This window comes from Eumetopias jubatus, unplaced genomic scaffold (assembly GCF_037043125.1).
Source record: "Eumetopias jubatus isolate StellerSeaLion01/CBP00866 unplaced genomic scaffold, mEumJub1_p1.0 scaffold_13, whole genome shotgun sequence".
In the NCBI taxonomy this organism is placed as follows: Eukaryota; Metazoa; Chordata; class Mammalia; order Carnivora; family Otariidae; genus Eumetopias; species Eumetopias jubatus.
The window spans coordinates 98403284-98423721 of record NW_028274819.1 but is presented as its reverse complement, the minus strand read 5'-3'; the positions used below and the strand labels follow the sequence as shown (position 1 = coordinate 98423721).

The 20438-nt window shown below is 41.5% G+C and overlaps 1 protein-coding gene and 1 non-coding gene across 3 annotated transcripts in view; one reads left to right on the top strand and one right to left on the bottom strand.

Moving 5' to 3' along the window:
* The window catches only part of CBL (Cbl proto-oncogene), an 81121-nt gene that overhangs the window by 26908 nt on the left and 33775 nt on the right, over positions 1–20438 (top strand). The gene's annotated exons all lie outside the window — the stretch shown is intronic.
* LOC114211456 (U6 spliceosomal RNA) lies at positions 7012–7115 on the bottom strand. Its single transcript, XR_003609768.1, has one exon. It is a non-coding gene; the product is annotated as a U6 spliceosomal RNA (small nuclear RNA).

Below are 20438 nucleotides of genomic sequence, written 5' to 3'. Positions count from 1 at the left end.
GAATCATCTAGGGGGAGAGGAGTCGGCAGTGGAGACTGTGCAAGAAAGAAGGGAGTGACTATATTGCAATAGCCACAACGAAAATTTTATAAAAAAGGGGGGGGACGCCTGGGTGGCTCAGTCGGTTATGTGTCTGCCTTCAGCTCAGGTCATGATCCCGGGGTCTTGTGATCAAGCCCTGCATTGGGCTCCCTGCTGAGCAGGGAGCCCGCCTCTCCCTCTGCTTCCCCCCCCCCCCCCCCGCCGCTTGTGATCTCTCTCTGTCAAATAAATAAAATCTTAAAAAGAAAATTTTAAAAACCCCTCTTTTTAAATAGAAAATTGACAAAGGAAAGGACTAGTTCACAGAAGAAAAATAAAAGGGCAAATATGAATATTAAAAGAACAGTCTAGTTTGCTAGTCATAAAATAATTTTCTTTGGCCTAAGAAATTGGCAAAAAAAAAATGGAAAATTGGCTTATAATTAGTGTTTCAAAGGAGGGTGCAGGAAAAGGAGTACTCCCTTACCTGGTTGTGGTAGGAATGAAATCGGTTTAGCCTTTCTGGGGGCTGATATATATAGAAAGATTTAGAATCTCGCTCAGTAGTTCCACTTTTAGAAATTTATCAAAAAGTAGTGAGAAGGGATTTGGATTAAAACATAAAACCATAAAAAAAACCCCCATAAAACTCCTAAAGGAAAATCTAGGGGCGCCTGGGTGGCACAGTCAGTTAAGCCTCCGACTCTTGGTTTCAGCTCAGGTCCTGATCTCAGGGTCGTGGGATCAAGCCCGGCGTGGGGCTCTGTGCTGAGTGGAGTCTGCTTAAGATTCTCTGTCTCAGGGGCACCTGGGTGGCTCAGTCGGTTGAATATCTGCCTTTGGCTCAAGTCCTGATCTCAGGGTTCTGGGATTGAGTCCCAAATCAGGCTCCCTGCTCAGTGGGGTGGCGGCTCCTCCCTTATCCTCTGCCCTCCCCCCACCTCGTTTGTGTGCTTGCTCTCGGATGAATAAAATCTTTGAAAAAAAAATCATTTAAAAACAAAAAGACTGTCTCTCCCTCTGTGCCCCACACCCTGCATGTGTGCCCTCTCTCTCAAATCTTAAAAAAAAAAAAAAAAAAAAAAAATCTAGGCAGTAAGCTCTTGGACTTTGGCCTTAGCAATATTTTTCTGGATTGATCTCCTCAGGCGAGAGAAACAAAAGCAAAAATAAACCGTTGAGATGACATCAAATTAAAAAGCTTTTGCACAGTGAAGGAAACCATCAACAAAAAGGCAACCCGCTGAATGGGAGAAAATATCTGCAAGTGATATATCCATTGTGGGGTTAGTAATCAAAATATATAAAGAATTCCTACAACTCGGGGCACCTGGGTGGCTCAGTCGGTTAAGCGACTGCCTTCAGCTCAGGTCATGATCCTGGAGTCCCGGGATCGAGTCCCACATCGGGCTCCCTGCTCGGCGGGGAGTCTGCTTCTCCCTCTGACCCTCTTCCCTCTCGTGCTATCTCTCATTCTCTCTCTCTCAAATAAATAAATAAAATCTTTAAAAAAAAACAACAAAAACAAAAAAGAATTCCTACAACTCAATACCAAAAATACAAATAATCTGACTAAAAAATGGGCAGAGGACCTGAACAGGCATTTTTGTGTTACTGAAAGTTAGAGTAAGTTACCCAAGTACGTGTAGCTAGTTAAGTGCCAGAGCCTCTTTTTCTTTTTTTAAGCTAGTCTCCCAAATGTTTATTACTAATTATTTTGGTTTTCTTTGAATGTAAAGGAATGGTAACGGAATATTCCATTCCCTATTACAGAAATGATCCCTTGGAGGCCACACTTTAAGTATCATATGAAATAGTAAACCACATAGACTCAGACATTAATACATTTTTTTAATTGGTGTGTCTTTTGAACACAGAAATACTCAATAGTGTGATTTACCACAGGATGATGTCTTTACATAACAGAATTTCACTCAAAATATTTCTTACCGGACATAAGCTTGATTATGCTAATAGAGGGAGCATGAAGATCTCCTCCCTTGCCTCCTCTCAAAGAGTCTGTGATGACTTATAAAACCAGAACATTATAGAGAAGTAGGCAGTGAATGTCAAGTAGAATGTGCAAAAGCTTTTTCTAATCACTTTGCTCTAATAGTGCCAACCAAGACTTGCTCTAAAACCATAATACTTGTGAAGTGCACAACTGCATTTAAATTAGAACATCTTAAAGAACAAGCTCGAAAGCTGGCTACGAGAATGTCTTTTCTGCCAGGCTGTAGTGTACAAAGCAGCAAATGCTCGCTGGGGATACCTAGTGGTATGAAAGTGCATTGTGAACTTTAATCCTGGCAGCTTATTTTTTTTTACTTATTGTGTATTGAAATATTTTTTTTTCCAGAAAGTTTAAATCCAGTGTTTTAAATTTGTCAAAGAAATGAAATGAGGAGCCTTCGTTAGCATTTTTCTTTCCTCTTTGTTAAAACCCTCCCTCTCCTCCTTTCACATGCAAAACACCCAGCTTTAGTGTCTAATACAATATACCTGGATGGTTGAAATCCAAGTTTAAGCATCCAGAGTTAATATTCCATAACTCGTTTCCTTCTTACTCTTCGAGCTTCTTCCCCCACTTACTTACATTTAAAATAGCTGGCCTGTGTCTCCTTAGTAAAGTTGAGCCAGATAAGAGCGATCCTTTTCTTTGATTCTCCTGTTCTGACTTCAAAGAGCATGATTAAAACAGCACCTAGGAAAGAGGATCTTCCATTGTTTGTATTAACTGTGAGCTGAGTTCTCCGCATGAACCTTTGTGCGGGGATCTTTAGACCGACTGTTTGAGTGAATATTCTCTATTTTACATTTTAATCACTGGGTCACGGTTTTGTAGATGAATTTTTTACTTGGAGATCCTGAATGATAAATTAAGGCCCTGCCTTATAGCACAGTTTCTCAATCATTTCCGGCCCATGACACACTCACATGTTGGGAAACACAGCATGTTGAGCAGTGATGTTGAGACAGGATAGAATTAGATGTAAGTGGGACTGTCTGTGTGAGCTGGTTTGCCCAGAGTGGAGCCCTCTGCTCTTCACGGTCTACGACCTGAGACAAGGTACTGCTCTTTGCCTCGGATATCTCACTTAAAGGTGTTCTCCTGGGATTGTTGTGTTCTAATAAATATGGTAATATTTGGGAAACACTTAGAGTAATACACCGTTCACAGAAAGCAGACCTAGGTATTTGCCTTTTTAAAAAAAATTAGAGGGGCACCTGGGTGGCTCAGTTGGGTAAGCGTCTGCCTTCAGCTCAGGTCGTGATCCCAGGGGCCTGGGATCGAGCCCCGAGTTGGGCCCCGCGTCGTGCTCTGCGTCAGGCTCCCTGCTTATCAGGGAGCCTGCTTCTTCTCCCTCTTCCTCTGCCTGCCCCTGCCCTTGCTTGTGCTCTCTCTCTGTCAAATGAATCAATAAAGTCTTCAAAAAAATTAGAGATCCACAGTCATTGAAAAATAAGGGAAGGAGAAAAGTATTATATTCATTGCCCTATCCACAGAATTATACACTTGAAAATGGTTAAAATAGTAATTTTTATATCATGTATACTTTACCAAACTTTTTCAGAAGCAGTGTCATAATGCAAAGGCTATTGACGTTTTCTTGATCCAAGTGTTCAGTCAGCAAGTAGTTTTGAGAACTTGCTCTCAGTGGACTCAAGGTGAATGTCAGGCTGGAATTCATGGGTGGAGGGACGACAGGTACACAGACGCCCTCTTTTCTCGGTGTCCTGTGGAGAGGAGTGCTTGGGTTGGGGCACAACTGGCTGTACTGTGAGACTGGGCTCCAGGAGAGAGACCCTACCTCCACAACCCACCCTGTACTCTCTCTTTTTATGGGGTTGAGTGTGATGAGTGAGGTAAAAAGTGGGAGTTTAGGAACCACCTGTTTCTAGGAGTTGCTGAGAACCAGCTGTCACGTACCTAGAGACTGTGAGAACCCTTGGGAAGATGTTAGTAGAAACATCTCCTGGCAGAGGGAAGGAGGAGCCCTTGGTCCTTGTTAGCTCATTGCTGAGCTCATTGCCAGAGAGCACAGGATGACTGATCAGGAGTTAAACCAGTCATCCGGGTGAGATGGTGGTAACTGGGACTAAAGTAGTAACTGGACTGCCATGGAGACAAGAAATCACTGGCTCTATAAAGTGAACATGTTTTGTTTTAATTTTTCTTTTCTTTCTTTTTCTTTCTTTCTTTCTTTTCTTTTCTTTTCTTTTCTTTCTTTTCTTTCTTTTCTTTCTTTCATTTATTTATTTTAGAGAGAGCTCGCAGGGGTGTAGGTGGACAGCAGGGGCAGAGGGAGGGGGAATCTAAAGCAGTCTCCCTGCTGAGCGTAGAGCCCAACTCAGGGCTCATCTCATGACCCTCAGATCACAACCTGAGCCGAAATCAAGAGTTGGATGCTCGACCAACTGAGCCACCCTGGCACCTCCATATTTTGTTTCTCTGTATGCAGTTGTTACAGTGAATTATGGTAATAGATTTGTAAAGTTGCTGGGATTAACCCTAGTTTGTAATGATGTGTGAATGCTTCACTGGATTCTGTTTAACAATCATTTATGATTTGGGGGCACCTGGGTGGCTCAGTCGGTTGAGTGTCTGGCTCTTGATATTTTGGCTCAGGTCATGATCTCAGGGTTGTGAGATTGAGTCCCACATCTGGCTTCTTGCTCAGCACGGAGTCTGCTTGAGATTCTCTCTACCTTTCCCTCTCCCTGCTCTTCCCCCTGTTCATGCTCTCTTTCTGTCTCTAAAATAAAATGAATAAAATCTTAAAAACAAAACAGTCATTTACAATTTTTTATCTATATAATATGTTACATTAGTATGTATAATGTATAAATATACTAACAATCATTTATGATTTATTCATCTATATAACACATATTAGTGAAACTGGCATGTAATTTTTTTTCTCGTGTTCTTTGATTATGGAAATAATCACAGTGAGTTAATTCTTCTCTTCTGTATTTGTGACAATTTGCAAAAATAAGACTTCGCTTTTGTGGGGGATATTTAGCAAAAATTTCTTCTGTAGTACTGTTATGGTCTAATGTGCATGCTTGTGCCTACATGCATGCATAACTGTGTCTCTGTTTGAGGGGTGGGGAGGGGCTTTTGGTACCTACTCTGTTTAATGGTTGTGGTTTACTCAGGGTTTGAAGTGAAATAGTCCATTTCCCCTAAATTTATAAGTTTAAGAACAGTGCTTGCCATAAAGTAGGCATTCAATATTTATGGAATGAGTAAATTAGTAAAAGTTACTGGAGTAGAGTTAACTGTAATCCGTTATTAAAATGCCTTCTATATTTTGTGTCTGATTTGTGTTAGATTTTTTTTATTTTTTATTTTTTTAAGATTTTATTTATTTATTTGACAGAGGGAGAGACAGCGAGAGAGGGAACACAGGCAGGGGGAGTGGGAGAGGGAGAAGCAGGCTTCCCATTGAGCAGGGAGCCCGATGGTGGGGCTCAATCCCAGGACCTGGGATCACGACCTGAGCCAAAGGCAGATGCTTAACGACTGAGCCACCCAGGCGCCCCTGATTTGTGTTAGATTTTAAGAGTTGCTGCATTCCGAAGATTTTTACCAATTCATCATGATAGGTTTAAGTTTGCATTCTCACATAGCTTTCAAATATCTTGTATTGTACTCTTTTCCTTCTTTTTCCTCATATGTGAATATACCTCTGCACTTTGACACCGTTGACATCTTATCATGTGTTTTACTTTGTGAATTTAGTGAACACAGTAAATAGTGTTTACTCTTGCATGGTGGCTCTCGTACACAGGGTGGTCCTGTGGGGAAGTGGGATGGATGCCACTGGATGGGTGGCACAGTCCCTAAAATTTTAGAATCTGTGAAGATGTGCTAAGATGCCAAATGCATTTGTATCAAGTCTATGTAAAAAATACTGACAAATACTGGGTCTCAAAGAGATGGCATTAATTTCTGCCTTATGTGAAACTGCAAAATTAGCACGATTTTCTTATAAAGAAAGAAAACGGTTGGGACATTGATTGCCCAGTATTTCAGAATAACCATTCACATGGATTTGTTCCGCCTTTTAAAAATTTATTTATTTATATATTTTAAGTAACCTCCACACCCAACATGGGTCTCGAACTCATGACCCTGAGACCAAAAGTCGCATTCTCTTCCAGCTGAGCCAGTCAAGCACCCTGGATTTGTTTTGCTTTTTATTTTTATTTATTTATTTATGTTTGGATTTTATTTATTTATTTGACAGAGAGCACTGAGCCCTGGGATCATGACCTGAGCCGAAGGCAGCTTAACCAACTGAGCCGCCCAGGCGCCCCTGTTTTGCTTTTTGTAAGAGAAGTGTGCCACTCATGTTCTGACTCCATCCCACCCTCCCCCACACTCCTCCCAAAGGGAGACACTCCAAGTCTTTTCAAAACGCCATCATTTCAGTTTGATTGTCCTGTGTGAGGGAATGAGCCGGCAGAAGGTCCCATTCCCAACAGTGTTAACAATCTTACACAGATGATTCACAAACCTGCTTCCCTGTCTCTTTCCCAGGCTGCTGGCTAAATGTTACCATATGAGTATCTTTCGGACATCTCATAATCACCATGTCTGAACACAGAATGTGCCCTCTTCCTTAAGCAGACCAGCTGCCTTTTCTCTGTTCCAGGATTGATCTCAGGCAGCGGTGGCAAGCTCGAACTGCTGGGATTGGTTCTAGGCTTAGTTCTTTCGACCTTGGGTTTTTCCTCTGTAAAATGGGGGTAATTATTGACTCTGTCTTACAGGATTGTGAATGAGAATTAATTAGATAAAATGTAAAGTACCTGACACATAGAAAGCCCTTAAAAAGGATTAGCTTTTATTAATATATTTTTAATTTTATTGTTATGTTAATCACCATACATTACATCATTAGTTTTTGATGTAGTGTTCCATGATTAATTGTTCGTGCATAACACCCAGTGCTCCACGCTGAATGTGCCCTCTTTAAAAAAAATATGGAACGCTTCACGAATTTGCGTGTCATCCTTGCGCGGGGGCCATGCTAATCTCTGTATCGTTCCAATTTTAGTATATGTGCTGCCGAAGCGAGCACTATTAATATATTTTTTAAGACCCTGTTTCCAGTTGTTCAGGCTCAGAGTTTCAGGTTCATCATCTCTTCTATTCACTTTTTCTTGATTTTACTTCTGCAATCTCTCTCACATCTGTCTTGTTTTATATGTATATGGGGCTCGAACTCACGATCAAGAGTCACAGGCTCTACTGAGTGAGCCAGCCAGGCACTGCAAACTGGTCTTATTTTACCGCCCATGTTCTAGGCTCCCATTACCTTTCTGCTGCAGTCCATCCTAATTGATCCCTCTGCTTTTGTCATTTCTCCTCTAATTCACTCTTTCCTGCTGCTGTCATTTATGGCCTTAAAAACCGATTAGATGTTACCCCGTTGCAAACCCTTAATGACTTCCTGCTGCATTTTTAATATCTCGTACCCTGCTTGCTAAAGTTTGAGTCCCGTCTGCATTTTCAGTTTTATCGAATGCTGCCATGGTGTGGTACATTCTAGCCTCCCACTTGGTTTGACAGTCGCTGAGCTCTTTTACAGAGCTTTGGTCACTCCCTTGGCCTGGAATCCCTTTTCTTCCCATATTGTCTGGTGAAGTTTCATTGATTCTCTAAAGCCCAAGAGGTCTCCTAAATTATACTAGTTTTAATTTGTGGTTCTCCCCCACCCCCCAATACTCTTACAGCACTCAGTTTTTACTTAACTGGTTGGCCAAAGCATGAGTCTGCTTTGCTAACTAGACAGGTCCAGGAAGACTTTCTTTCCTATGTTTTATGGCATGCATTGTCTTTGGTTGTGGTTTCTTTTTCTTTTTCTTTAAGATTTTATTTATTTGACAGGAAAGAGAGAGTACAAGCAGGGGTAAGTGGCAGACAGAGGTAGAGGGAGAAGCAGGCTCCCCGCTCAGCAGGGAGACCGATGTGGGGCTCGATCCCAGACCCTGGGATCATGACCTGAGCCGAAGGCAGACACCTAACCGTCTCAGCCACCCAGGCGCCCCTGGTTGTGGTTTCTTTCTTTTCTTTTTTTTTAAAGATTTTATTTATTTATTTTTAATTATTATTATTTTTAAAGATTTTATTTATTTATTTGGCAGAGACACAGCAAGAGAGGGAACACAAGCAGGGGGAGTGGGAGAGGGAGAAGCAGGCCTCCTGCCGAGCAGGGAGCCTGATGCGGGGCTCGATCCCAGGACCCCGGCATCATGACCTGAGCCGAAGGCAGACACTTAACGACTCAGCCACCCAGGCACCCCTGCTTGTGTTGTTTTTTTTTTTTTTTTTAAGATTTTATTTATTTATTTGAGAGAGAGAGAATGAGAGAGAGCACAAGAGGGAAGAGGGTCAGAGGGAGAAGCAGACTCCCTGCCGAGCAGGGAGCCCGATGTGGGACTCCATCCAGGGACTCCAGGATCATGACCTGAGCCGAAGGCAGTCACTTAACCAACTGAGCCACCCAGGCTCCCTGGTTGTGTTTCTTAATAAAGAATGTTAAATTTGATAAAATATTACCAACTAAATAGTAATTGCTGAAATACTACTAACTAAATAACTAAAATACTAGTGCCAGAGTTGTACAGAGACACAGAATTGTGAACTTGAGGATTTTTTTTTTTTTTTTTTAAGGTTTTATTTATTTGTCAGGGAGAGCGTGCACAAGCAGGGGGAATGGCAGGCAGAGGGAGAAGCAGGCTCCCTGCTGAACAAGGAGCCCGATGCGGGACTCGATCCCAGGACCCTGGGATCATCATGCATGACCTGAGCTGAAGGCAGACCCTTAACTGACTGAGCCACCCAGGCGTCCTAAGGAGGATTATTTTTCATGGAAAACATATTGAAGAGAATGGCAGTGACAAAGATTTCTCTAGTTTTGATCCCTTCAAAAGTCTTAGATTCATATAGTTACAGAAAATTTCATATTCCTTCCCAAGTTTCGAGGATAGTAAAGTTTAGTAGCTGTTCTGTATTTGTTCGGAGAAACCGTATATTTAAATGTCTAATGTGTCATATATTTAGGAGGTAAATAATTAATGATAATCAGATAAACTTTCTGCGTATTTGATTAGATTCTATTAGAGCTGTTTCCTCCTCAATATGATTTGTTTTGTCTGTATATCCATATATTTTTTAAAATTTATTTTTTAAGTTCACAGGACAGGCTTTCTGAAAGCTACCTGGTGGTTTTGTCATTTGTTAGTGAGGGGGTATGAGAAGTTTTGGGGGAAGATTTCTGCATTATGTTAAGTGCTCGCATATTCTTTTTTTTTTTTTTAAACTATTTATTCATGAGAGACAGAGAGAGAGAGGGGGGCAGAGGGAGAAGCAGGCTCCCAAGGAGCAGGGAGCCTGATGCGGGACTCGATCCCAGGACCCTGGGATCATGACCTGAGCCGAAGGCAGACGCTTAACCATCTGAGCCACCCAGGCGCCCTGTGCTCGCATATTCTTTAAAGAACTGGTATAGAGAAGTAGTAATCAGTTCTTGGGGTTAATACACTTTAGCTGGAGACAAATGCTTCAGTGTATATAATAGCTTATATACTTATCTTTCAGAACTTGGGTTGAATAAATTCAAAGGTTATTTTGAAATACAGAAAAGTCGGATTATAGTCTTAAACTCTTTAGAAAATAATTATTTTCGATAATATTTTGGAATAATTATTGTCTCTAGTATAAGTGATCCTGTTTTAGATGAGTTAGGAAAGGAAGACTATCTGTGAAAAAGGAAATCTTTTCCACTAGTAACTGTACAGTGGAGAAGCATGGCAAACTCTCCTGACATTAACCCAGTGATCAAGGTTAACATCACCAGTGATGTCATGAGGACTTCATGTAGCCCCTGATAGGATGTGATGAGAAGGGCATCTCACTTCTGTGGCATTCTTTCTGTAAACTCAGGCCTCGTTAAAAATAGCATAACATCAGCTAAACACATTGGGGGATGTTCTACAAAATACCTGACAAGTACCCCTCAAAACTCTTAAGGTCAAAGAAAAACAATGACTAAGAAACTGTCACAGACCAGAGGAGAGTAAGGAGATTCAGTGTTAAATGTATCCTGGTGGTGTTAAATAAATCCTGGCGGCACCTGAGTGGCTCAGTTGGTGAAGTGTCTGCCTTTGGCTGGGGTCATGATCCCAGGGGCCTGGAATTGAGCCCCATGTTGGGCTCCTTGCTCGGCAAGGGAACCTGCTTCTCCCTCGCCCTCCACCCCTGCTTGCGTGTGCTCTCTCTGGCTCACTCCATCTCCCAAATAAATAAATAAGTAAATAATTTTTTTTTAAAAAAAGGTAATGTATCCTGGATTGGATCCTGAAACAAATAAGGGCATTAATGGAAAAAAACAGGCGAGACCTGCATGAAGTCTGCAGTTTAGTTAATAGGACCATACTGATGTGGGTTTGTTAGTTTTCACAAATGCACCACAGTAATATAAGGTGTTAATACTATCAAGGGAAACTGAAACTGAATGAGGGATATATGGGAAATTCTGTAGTATCTTTGCAACTTTTTGTAAATCTGAGTTTCCAGAGTAAAAAGTTTATTTAAAAAATCAAGTAAGATTTTCCAGTTTAGTTCTACAAATTTATTGAATGCCCGTTAAGTGCAAGGCAGTGTGCTTACTAATGCAGGAGATACAGTGTGTGAGACACCTTCCCTGCCCCTGCCCATAAGGAGTTGTCCAGTTGGGGACTAAGACAACGGATACAAAGCAGAACATGGTAGAGCCTGTGCTGAGTATGAACAACGTGCTTTGGGGTCTTAGGTTGGGAAGTGGACATTAAATGAAGACTGGTGAATATCCCACACCTACCTGACCCACTGCACACACCGGGGAGAAAGCATTTGAGATGAACTTTGGGCAGGAGTTCAGTAACCATAGGCGTTAGAAAGGAAATCTGCATCATACCGACCAGCCTGGGCTCTTGAATCAGGTAGACCTGCTCTGCCACTTATTAGCTCTATGACCTTGGGCAAGTTTAGAAAGATGAATCAGGACCATATTGTAAGTGCTTTGATTTGTAAGCTGAGCAATTTGAACTTTTTTGGTGGTTATTGGGAAATCCATGAAGATTTTTGTGTAGGGGGGAGTGATGAGATTGAGTTTATGGTTTAAGATTAATTTGTTAGAAATGTGAGGGGAGTATTGAAGATTCTCCCATGGGCTGCTGCCTTCCCATTCACCTGGTGAATTAGATTAGTGTCCCTTTAGTTTTGAATTCTATGGAACAGCTCAGAATGCTCTGGATGATTAATGCTGTGTGATGATTACCATATGTAACCATATGTAACATAATCTGTTACATGTAACTTGGGGGTCTTAAAAAGCATGACCATGAGTATAACAACAGATATATTTAATATGTTTCGTATAAAAAAAGGTCATTGATATTTTTAGAGATACTGGCTCAGACAGAACTCCTTTTGTTATGTGATGTTTTTGGTTTTGCCACCCTTTTTTTAAAGTAGTTTAAGCAGATAAGAGTTTAAACAGTACTTTATTGACTTCCTGTGGAGCTTGTTGAAAGAAGTTCCGTTGTATCTATTTTTAAAGCTGATTACTATGAGCAGGGGATGCTGCTCTTGAGTTATGAATGTCATCACAGTATGCTCTCACTCAGCGTTCTTTGGATGACACTAGTGTTTGCATATAAGGTTCTCGGAGTTCAGTGAGTAGGAAAGCAGCATAATTATCACTGAAATGGTACCAGTGAATGAAATATTTACAAGCATTGATCATACCACCATTCAACAGTATAATCAATTTATCATCATCTGTATGGGGCCTTTAGCTCACCCCGTGGCTGAATGGCAAAAAATGGGTTATCTCTGTGACCTCATTTTCGGGGATATTTTACAACTCCAAAATGATACTATACAATATTGTATAGCTTGTTTGTTAATCATCATATTAAAAGTCCTCATCATTTTGAAATTTACTCACTGGGAAATAGAGGTTCATTGGGTCCACAGATACTAAAATAGATTTCAGCCTGAATTATTGGGGTTTTTCCCCAGTGTTTTATTATGGAAAATTTTTGTTCGTACAGAGAAATTGAATTCTATGCCAATCATACACCCCATCACTTAGATTCTACAAGTAACTAAATTGTGAAAGTTCTGCTTTCTTCTCTTTAAAAATCAAAGAAATATGGGGCGCCTGGGTGGCTCAGTCAGTTAAGCGTCTGCCTTCTGCTCAGGCCCTGATCCCAGGGGCCTGGGATCGAGTCCCGCATCAGGCTCCTTGCTCAGCGGGGAGCCTGCTTCTCCCTCTCCCTCTGCCTGCCGCTCCCCCGCTTGAGCTTTCTCTCTCTGTGTCAAATAAATAAACTTAAAAAATCAAAATCAAAGAAATTGCTTTCTGAGCCTTTGAACCATTTTCACATGAGACAGTATTTTGAAATGGCTGAGATGATTTTTTTTTTAATTTTATTTATTTTAGAGAGAGACAGAGCAAGCATAGCAGGGGGAGGGGCAGGGGGAGAAGCAGACTCCCCGCAAACAGAGAGAGCCCAATGTGGGGCTCCATCCCAGGACCCTGGGATCATGACCTGAGCCTAAGGCAGGTCAACCAACTGAGCCACCCAGGCGCCCTGGCTGAGATGATTTTTGATGTTTGTTATTTCTTCAGAAATAAAATTGAGTAAAATAATTCACCACACAGGGCACCTGGGTGGCTCAGTTGGTTAAGCGACTGCCTTCGGCTCAGGTCATGATCCTGGAGTCCCGGGATCGAGTCCCGCATCGGGCTCCCTGCTCGGCGGGGAGTCTGCTTCTCCCTCTGACCCTCTTCCCTCTCGTGCTCTCTCTCTCTCATTCTCTCTCTTTCTCAAATAAATAAATAAAATCTTTAAAAAAAAAAAAATAATTCACCACACATTCTGGGATTTAACAAATCCCCGGTGTTAGACTAGAAAACAGTATTTACCAGATCAGATTAACTTCTCAGATCCCACATTGGCTTCCTACAATTAACTGCTCATTTAAATTCCATGAGGCATAAGTTCATTTAAATTCTTTGCAGGTGGGGCGCCTGGGTGGCTCAGTCAAAGCTTCTGCCTTCAGCTCAGGTCTTGATCCCAGGGTCCTGGGATTTGAGCCCCGTGTCGGGCTCCCTGCTCAGTGGGGAGCCTGCTTCTCCCTCTATCTCTGCCTGCCACTGCCCTTGCTTGTGTGCTTGCTCTCTCAAATAAATAAAATCTTGGGGTGCCTGGGTGGCTCAGTCGGTTAAGCGTCTGCCTTCAGCTCAGGTCGTGATCCTGGGGTCCTGGGATCGAGCCCCACATCGGGCTCCTTGCTCAGCGGGGAGCCTGCTTCTCCCTCTCTCTCTGCCTGCAGCTCCCCCTGCTTGTGCTCTCTTTCTCACTCTCTGTCAAATAAATAAATAAATCTGGCGCCTGGGTGGCTCAGTCGTTAAGCGTCTGCCTTCGGCTCAGGTCATGATCCCAGGGTGCTGGGTTCGAGCCCCATATCGGGCTCCCTGCTCGGCAGGAGGCCTGCTTCTCCCTCTCTCCCTCTCCAAGCTTGTGTTCCCTCTCTCGCTGTGTCTCTCTCTGTCAAATAAATAAAATCTTAAAAAAATAATAATAAAATAAAAGCTTTAAATATAAATTCTTTACAGGCAAAAATAAAACAAGATGATATCAGGGAGGGAGACAAACCTTAAGAGACTGTTAACCATAGGAAACAAACTGAGGGTTGTTGGAAGGTAGGAGGGTGGAGGGATGGGGTAACTGGGTGATGGACATTAAGGAGTGCACGTGATATAATGAGCACCGGGTATTATATAAGACTGGTGAAACATTAACCTCTACCTCTGAAACAAATAACACATTATATGTTAATTAATTGAATTTAAATTAAATAAAATGTTAAAAAGTAAAATTCTTTGCAGGCAGAAATGTACTTGTAAAAATTATTTCTTATAAAAAATTATTTCTTAAAATTTCTAGTCCTCCGTCTTGTAAAGATACATACTAGTTTACTTTCTTGCTTTCTTCTTCAATCCTATTATAAAATTAAACTGCTGAAGTTAAGGTTTTTTTTCCAGTTCAAATCTGTGGAATAGCATAAATTCATAAATTTTTATTGATAGAGATCTTTAAGAGTCACTGGTTCCAGCTCTCTTTTATATTACACCTCAGGGAGTGGCAGCCCACAGAGGTTAAGTAACTGCCCAAGGGCACAGTAAATTAATGGGAGATCAGGAAATACATTTTATTTATTTGTTTATTTTTAAGGATTTTAATTTTTTTTTTTTTAGATTTTTATTTATTTATTGAGAGAGAGAATGGTAGAGAGAGAGCATGAGATGGAGGAAGGTCAGAGGGAGAAGCAGACTCCCTGCTGAGCAGGGAGCCCGATGCGGGACTCGATCCTGGGACCCCAGGATCATGACCTGAGCCGAAAGCAGTCGCTTAACCAACTGAGCCACCCAGGCACCCAAGGGTTTTAATTTTAAGTAATCTCTATACCCAACTATGTGGGGCTCCTTCACAACCACAAGATCAAGAGTCACATACTCTACCAACTGAGCCCACCAGGCGCCCCAGGAAATACATTTTAGATCTCTAGTCTCCAGTATTTTTTTTTTTTTAAGATTTTATTTATTTATTTGACAGAGACACACAGCAAGAGAGGGAACACAAGCAGGGGGAGTGGGAGAGGGAGAAGCAGGCCTCTCTGACGCGGGGCTCAATCCCAGGACCCCGGGATCATGACCTGAGCCAAAGGCAGACGCTTAACGACTGAGCCACCCAGGCACCCCTAGTCTTCTCCAGTGTTAACATACCTTATTTTTAGAGCTCTCTTTTGTAGAAAGAATACACAGAGCATGCTTGTCAGCTATAGAATTTATCTCTATTAAAATGGTGTTTCAAAAAACGGAACCCTAAGTGAGAATATCTTTATGAATACATTGGACTAATTGTTTTATAAGTCGTATTTTTTTCCTAGATCATCTCAGTCTCTTTTTTTTTTTTTAAAGATTTTATTTATTTATTCATGAGAGAGAGAGAGAGAGAGAGGGAGAGGCAGAGAGAGAGAAAGGCAGAGGGAGAAGCAGGCTCCCAAGGAGCAGGGAGCCCGATGTGGGACTCGATTCCGGGACTCCAGGATCATGACCTGAGCCGAAGGCAGACGCTTAACCATCTGAGCCACCCAGGCGCCCCCATCTCAGTCTCTTAATGTTGATTTCTCACCAACCCCTTTCTTCATGATGTTGCTATACTTAGAAGGGAGGGAGCATTCTCATTAAGCAAAGAAGAGTGGTACTGCTCTCAGTACTCATCTCAAATGTTAATAAATACATTTTAATAGAAAGGGTTAATTTATCTCCCCGCACTATGTTCTTTTTTCCATTTCCTCTTTCTCTGCAACTAGCTTTGTGGCTGTGAGTTACAAGATAGCTTGTTTTTCGGTATTTTGTGCAGTAGTAAGTTCATCAGTTGGAATCATTTGAAGAGGTTTGTTTTTCTCATTCATATAAAAGCTACTTCTCAAAACTGTCTTGTTTGATCTGTAGAAATAATTGTAATTCCTCTCAAGTTGTATTTATCTTTCTACTTCAGAAGCTAAAACAGGAACTATAACTGCTTCTTAAATCTTTAATGTACCTCTGTATCTGTGACAGAAATCTTAGTCCCTATTAGTTGAAATTATACCCAGAAGATGTAACCATTGCTTTAGGCCTGAGGTACAAAGGTATGTTGGCTTTTAGAATAAGACCTGAGGTAGGGAGAAAAGAACTGACACTGGTCTTAAACTTCAAAAAAAAAAAAAAACTGACTCTGCATACTGAATCAGCATTTGATTATGGGGAAGTTGTAAGCGAAAGGAAGAGGAAGATGGAAGCTATAGGGTAGAATTTGTGGTTACTTAGATGTAGATGTTTGGCGTTAAAGGTAATAAAAATGACTTCCTTCGTCAAACACTGAGTTAAAGAAAAACCTGTATTACTTGCTACTGCTGGAACTTAAAGTTTTGTCTTCAGGGTATTTATAAAAAAAAAAATAGAAGAGTTGTGTTCCTTTGTGGATCTTTGGAGAATTGTTAGAACATAGTGTATGAATTGAAGTAACTGCTGACAGAATTTTGCAGAGTAATGGGGCGCCTGCATGGCTCAGTGGTTAAGCGTCTGCCTTTGGCTCAGGTCGTGGTCTCTGCTTCTCCCTCTTCAGCTCCTCTCTGCTTGTGTTCCCTCTCTTGCTGTCTCTTGTCAAATAAATGAATAAAATCTTAAAAAAAAAAAAAGGATTTTGCAAAGTATTGCTTACCTTGTCATAAGCCTTAATATCCATCATGCCTCATTGTTCTGAGATTACACGTTTAGACAGATTTTGCTGATTAAATTCAGCCCTGTACACGGCAGACACTCAGCTATAAGCCGATGGACTTAAAATGTTATTGAACAGAATTTCAATTCAGATCAGTTACAGAACACTCTGGCCCATGGGCTTTTATAGATACTTAATTTCCTTTTAAGAAGTGTGATGCTTATGGTGCACATCTCTGGTGGTTTTAAGAAATGTAAGCTGCCTTTTTGGAGGGATGCATCCTTAAGTAGGAAAGTATCTCAAATTGATTTTCAGTATCTATTTCAGTCAGCACTTTGAACTGCTCTTTCGTACCTGGTACCATTACATCCTTGAGGTCAATAACTTTCCCTTTTCTAGTGGCTTACTTCGCATATTAAAATAGCTTTCTGTCCATTATTATTTTGGTGTGTATATTTTATCTCTGATCCAGCATAATACTGGACACTTGGTAGGTCTGACTGGAAAATTATTTGAAAAGATGCCAGCATGGCTTGATCATCCCAGACTCACTTCTTGTCCCCACTTCAGACTTGGTTTAAGAATTTACTCTCGGGGCGGGGGGGTGCGCCTGGGTGGCTCAGTCATTAAGCGTCTGCCTTCGGCTCAGGTCATGGTCCCGGGGTCCTGGGATCGAGCCCCGCATCGGGCTCCCTGCTCGGCGGGCAGCCTGCTTCTCCCTCTCCCACTCCCCCTGCTTGTGTTCCCTCTCTCGCTCTGTCTCTATCAAATAAATAAAATCTTTAATTAAAAAAAAAAATCTCTCAGAGAGAGGTTCCTAAGACCACCCTCTTTAAAACAGCAACCCTATGCAACTCTTTTCTCATACGCTGCTTTGCTTTGCTTCAGAGCACTTTTCTCCCACCGCCTGCTGCTCTCCCGTGGGAATGTAAATGCCATACGTCTACTGGGAATTTGGTTTTGTTCACTGTTGTATCCATCCCTAGCGCCTAGCAAGCGCATAGTAGGCACTCAGTGTTTTCGGAAGGTGCCACGAAGGTTGGAAATTGTGCCAGATTCCCTCTAGGATATAAATACACATTAGAAATGGATTTAGCCCTCGTGTACGCAGATAGCTAAAGTACAAGATGGGTCCAGGTGGCCTGAGAACTTCAGCAGATATGCTGTGGGTATTTTATTGGCTTATTACTTCCAGCTGGCTTCTTAGGAAATGACATTTAAGCTGCGTCAGATAAGCAGAGGCTCAGAGGTTGGACAGCTAGTGAGGGTGGTATGTATAAGGAAAGATGACGTATTCAGTTTGGTTAGAATATACTCCTGACGAAGTAAGAAGTTAGTTAGAAAGGTAGGTTACAGGGCAGTGGAAAGTCTTCAGATCAAAGCTGAGTTTGGGTTTTGTCCTGCTGGCACTGTGGAAATTGTTTTTTTCCCTCCTTAAAGGGCACTTAGGGGCGCCTGGGTGGCTCAGTCGGTTAAGCATCTGCCTTCGGCTCAGGTCATGATCCTGGAGTCCCAGGATCGAGCCCCGCATTGGGCTCCCTGCTCATCCAGGAGTCTGCTTCTCCCCCTACTCCTCACCCCACTCATGTGCTCGCTCTCTCTCGCTTTCTCTGTCTTGTGCTCGCTCTAAAATAAATAAGTAAGTAATTTTAAAAAGGGGGTAGTTATGTGACATGTTTGGACCTGCATAAGAGGAGACTGAAGACTCAGGTTTGTTTTTATTATTATTAAATGTTTTATTTTCATTGCAGTATGTTAGCAAAGTGTTCTGTTGGTTCCAGGTGTACAGTGTAGTGACTCAGCAGTTCTCTACATGACTCTGTGCTCATCCTGATGAGGGGACTCTCTATCCCCTTCACCTAGTCTGCCCCTCCCCCAGCCACCGCCCCTCTGGAGCCATCAGTTTGTTCTCTGGAGTTAAAGCCTGTTTCTTGTTTTGTGTGTCTCTTTTTTTTTCCTTTGCTCATTTGTTTTGTTTCTTAAATTCCACATGTGATTGAAATCATATGGTATTTGTCTTTCTCTGACATATTTCACTTAGCGTTATCCTCTCTAGTTCCATCCATGTTGTTGCAAATGGCAAAATTTCACTCTTTATGACAATATTCCACTGTGCATGTATATACCACATCTTCTTTATCCATTCATCTGGACAGTTGGGCTGCTTCCATAGTTTGGCTAGTATAAATAATGCTGCTGTAAACATAGGGGTGCATGTATTCCTTTGAATTAGTGTTTTTATATTTTGGGGGTTAATAACCAATAGTGCGATTACTGGATTGTAGGTCAGTTCTATTTTTAACTTTGTGAGGAACCTCCACAGTTTTCCACAGTGACTGCTCCAGTTCAATTCCAGTCAACATCCTCACCAACACCTGTTGTTTCTTGTGTTGTTGATTTTAACCATTTTGACAGGTGATATCTCATGATGAGTGTGATGTTGAGCATCTTTTTGTGTGTGTGTTGGCCATCTGTATGGAAGACTGAAGTTTGAATTGTAGAGTAGGTGGGGGAAGGTAGCAAGGAACTTATATTAGAATAATAATATAATTTAAAGATAGGAAGACAACAGTGGTCAGCAAATGGACAAGTAAATCTGATATGGAGAATAAGGGAAATGAAAGAAACCAAGAGGACTCTAAGGTTTTGAATTTGTGGGAAGTAAAACGGTGTTGTCATTAAAGAGAACATGAAGTAAGAACAGATTTGAGAAGGAAGATTAATTTAGTTTTGAACATGTTGCTCTGAGGTGCTGGCATTTGAGTGGAGGAATGTGCTTGGCAGTTGGAGAGCCACCAAGGCTTAAGATTTGGGAATCACTTGCGGAGTAGTTTCTGAGAATGTGAAGGAAGCTTGAGAATGTGAAGGAAGAGTCAAGAGAGTACATGGAAAAAGGAAAGTAGCAGAGAGTATATTCTTGGGAAATAAAGAATAAGAGGAAAAGCCAGAGAAAGACAAGCCAGTAAGAGAACTGAGAGAGGACATTACAGAAACCAAAGAAAGATATTTTCAGGATGATCTAAGAGTCCAGAAAGAGCTCTGTGGTAACCTTGAGTGTGATCTATCTTTTTGGTCATATCATACGTTGTTCTGTACTGTTCTTTCCTTTTTTTTTTTTTTTTAAAGATTTTATTTATTTGAGAGAGAGAATGAAGAGAGAGAGAGCACATGAGAGGGGGGAGGGTCAGAGGGAGAAGCAGACTCCCTGCTGAGCAGGGAGCCCGATGCGGGACTCGATCCTGGGACTGCAGGATCATGACCTGAGCCGAAGGCAGCCGCTTAACCAACTGAGGCACCCAGGCGCCCCTGTTCTTACCTTTTTTTTTAAATATTTAAGTAATCTCTACCCCCATTGTGGGGCTCGAAACCATGACCCTGAGATCGAGTCGTGCGGTCTACCTACTGAGCCAGCCAGGTGCCCCATTGTGTGATATATTCTTGATCTTGTTTCCTTTTTGATAAAATAGTAAAAGTACTAACAAGCAATAACTGAAGGATCTCAGAGTGCAAGGAGGACAACGGTTAAGGGTTAAGGGAGGTTAGGGATTGAATAAATGCTTGTCTTCCTATCTCACACTTGATCAACTTAGCATATGAATTATTTTAGACTGTCTTCAAAGAATATATTATCACTTTTGTAAGTGCTTTCAGAAAACAAATCAAAAACTAGAAAGAGTAACTTGCTAAAGTGCAAGAAGACAGATCTCAAAGAACTGAAGCTGATCTGTTGAAAGCTGAGTGGAAAGATTTCAGTAGCATTTTGTCCAAGAGTCAGGGCTGGAAAGCCTTGGAGTCTTTGGTGCAGCATTTTGTGTAGGAATAAAAGAGAAAAATCTCTCTATGAAAGGGAATGTTTAGGTACTCATATTTGATCATGAATTGACTTGAAATTTTATAATCCACTTAAGAGAAGAATAGACTTTTGAATATATAAACACTAATGATTGAGACAAGGGGAAAATAAGTACAGTCGGTACCTGGTCTGGTGTATAACAGTAGGTAAAGCATCTGTCTGTATTTTGCTCTGTGTGGCAGCACATTAAAAATAAGAAAGATAATCTGGTTAAAGGACATACCTA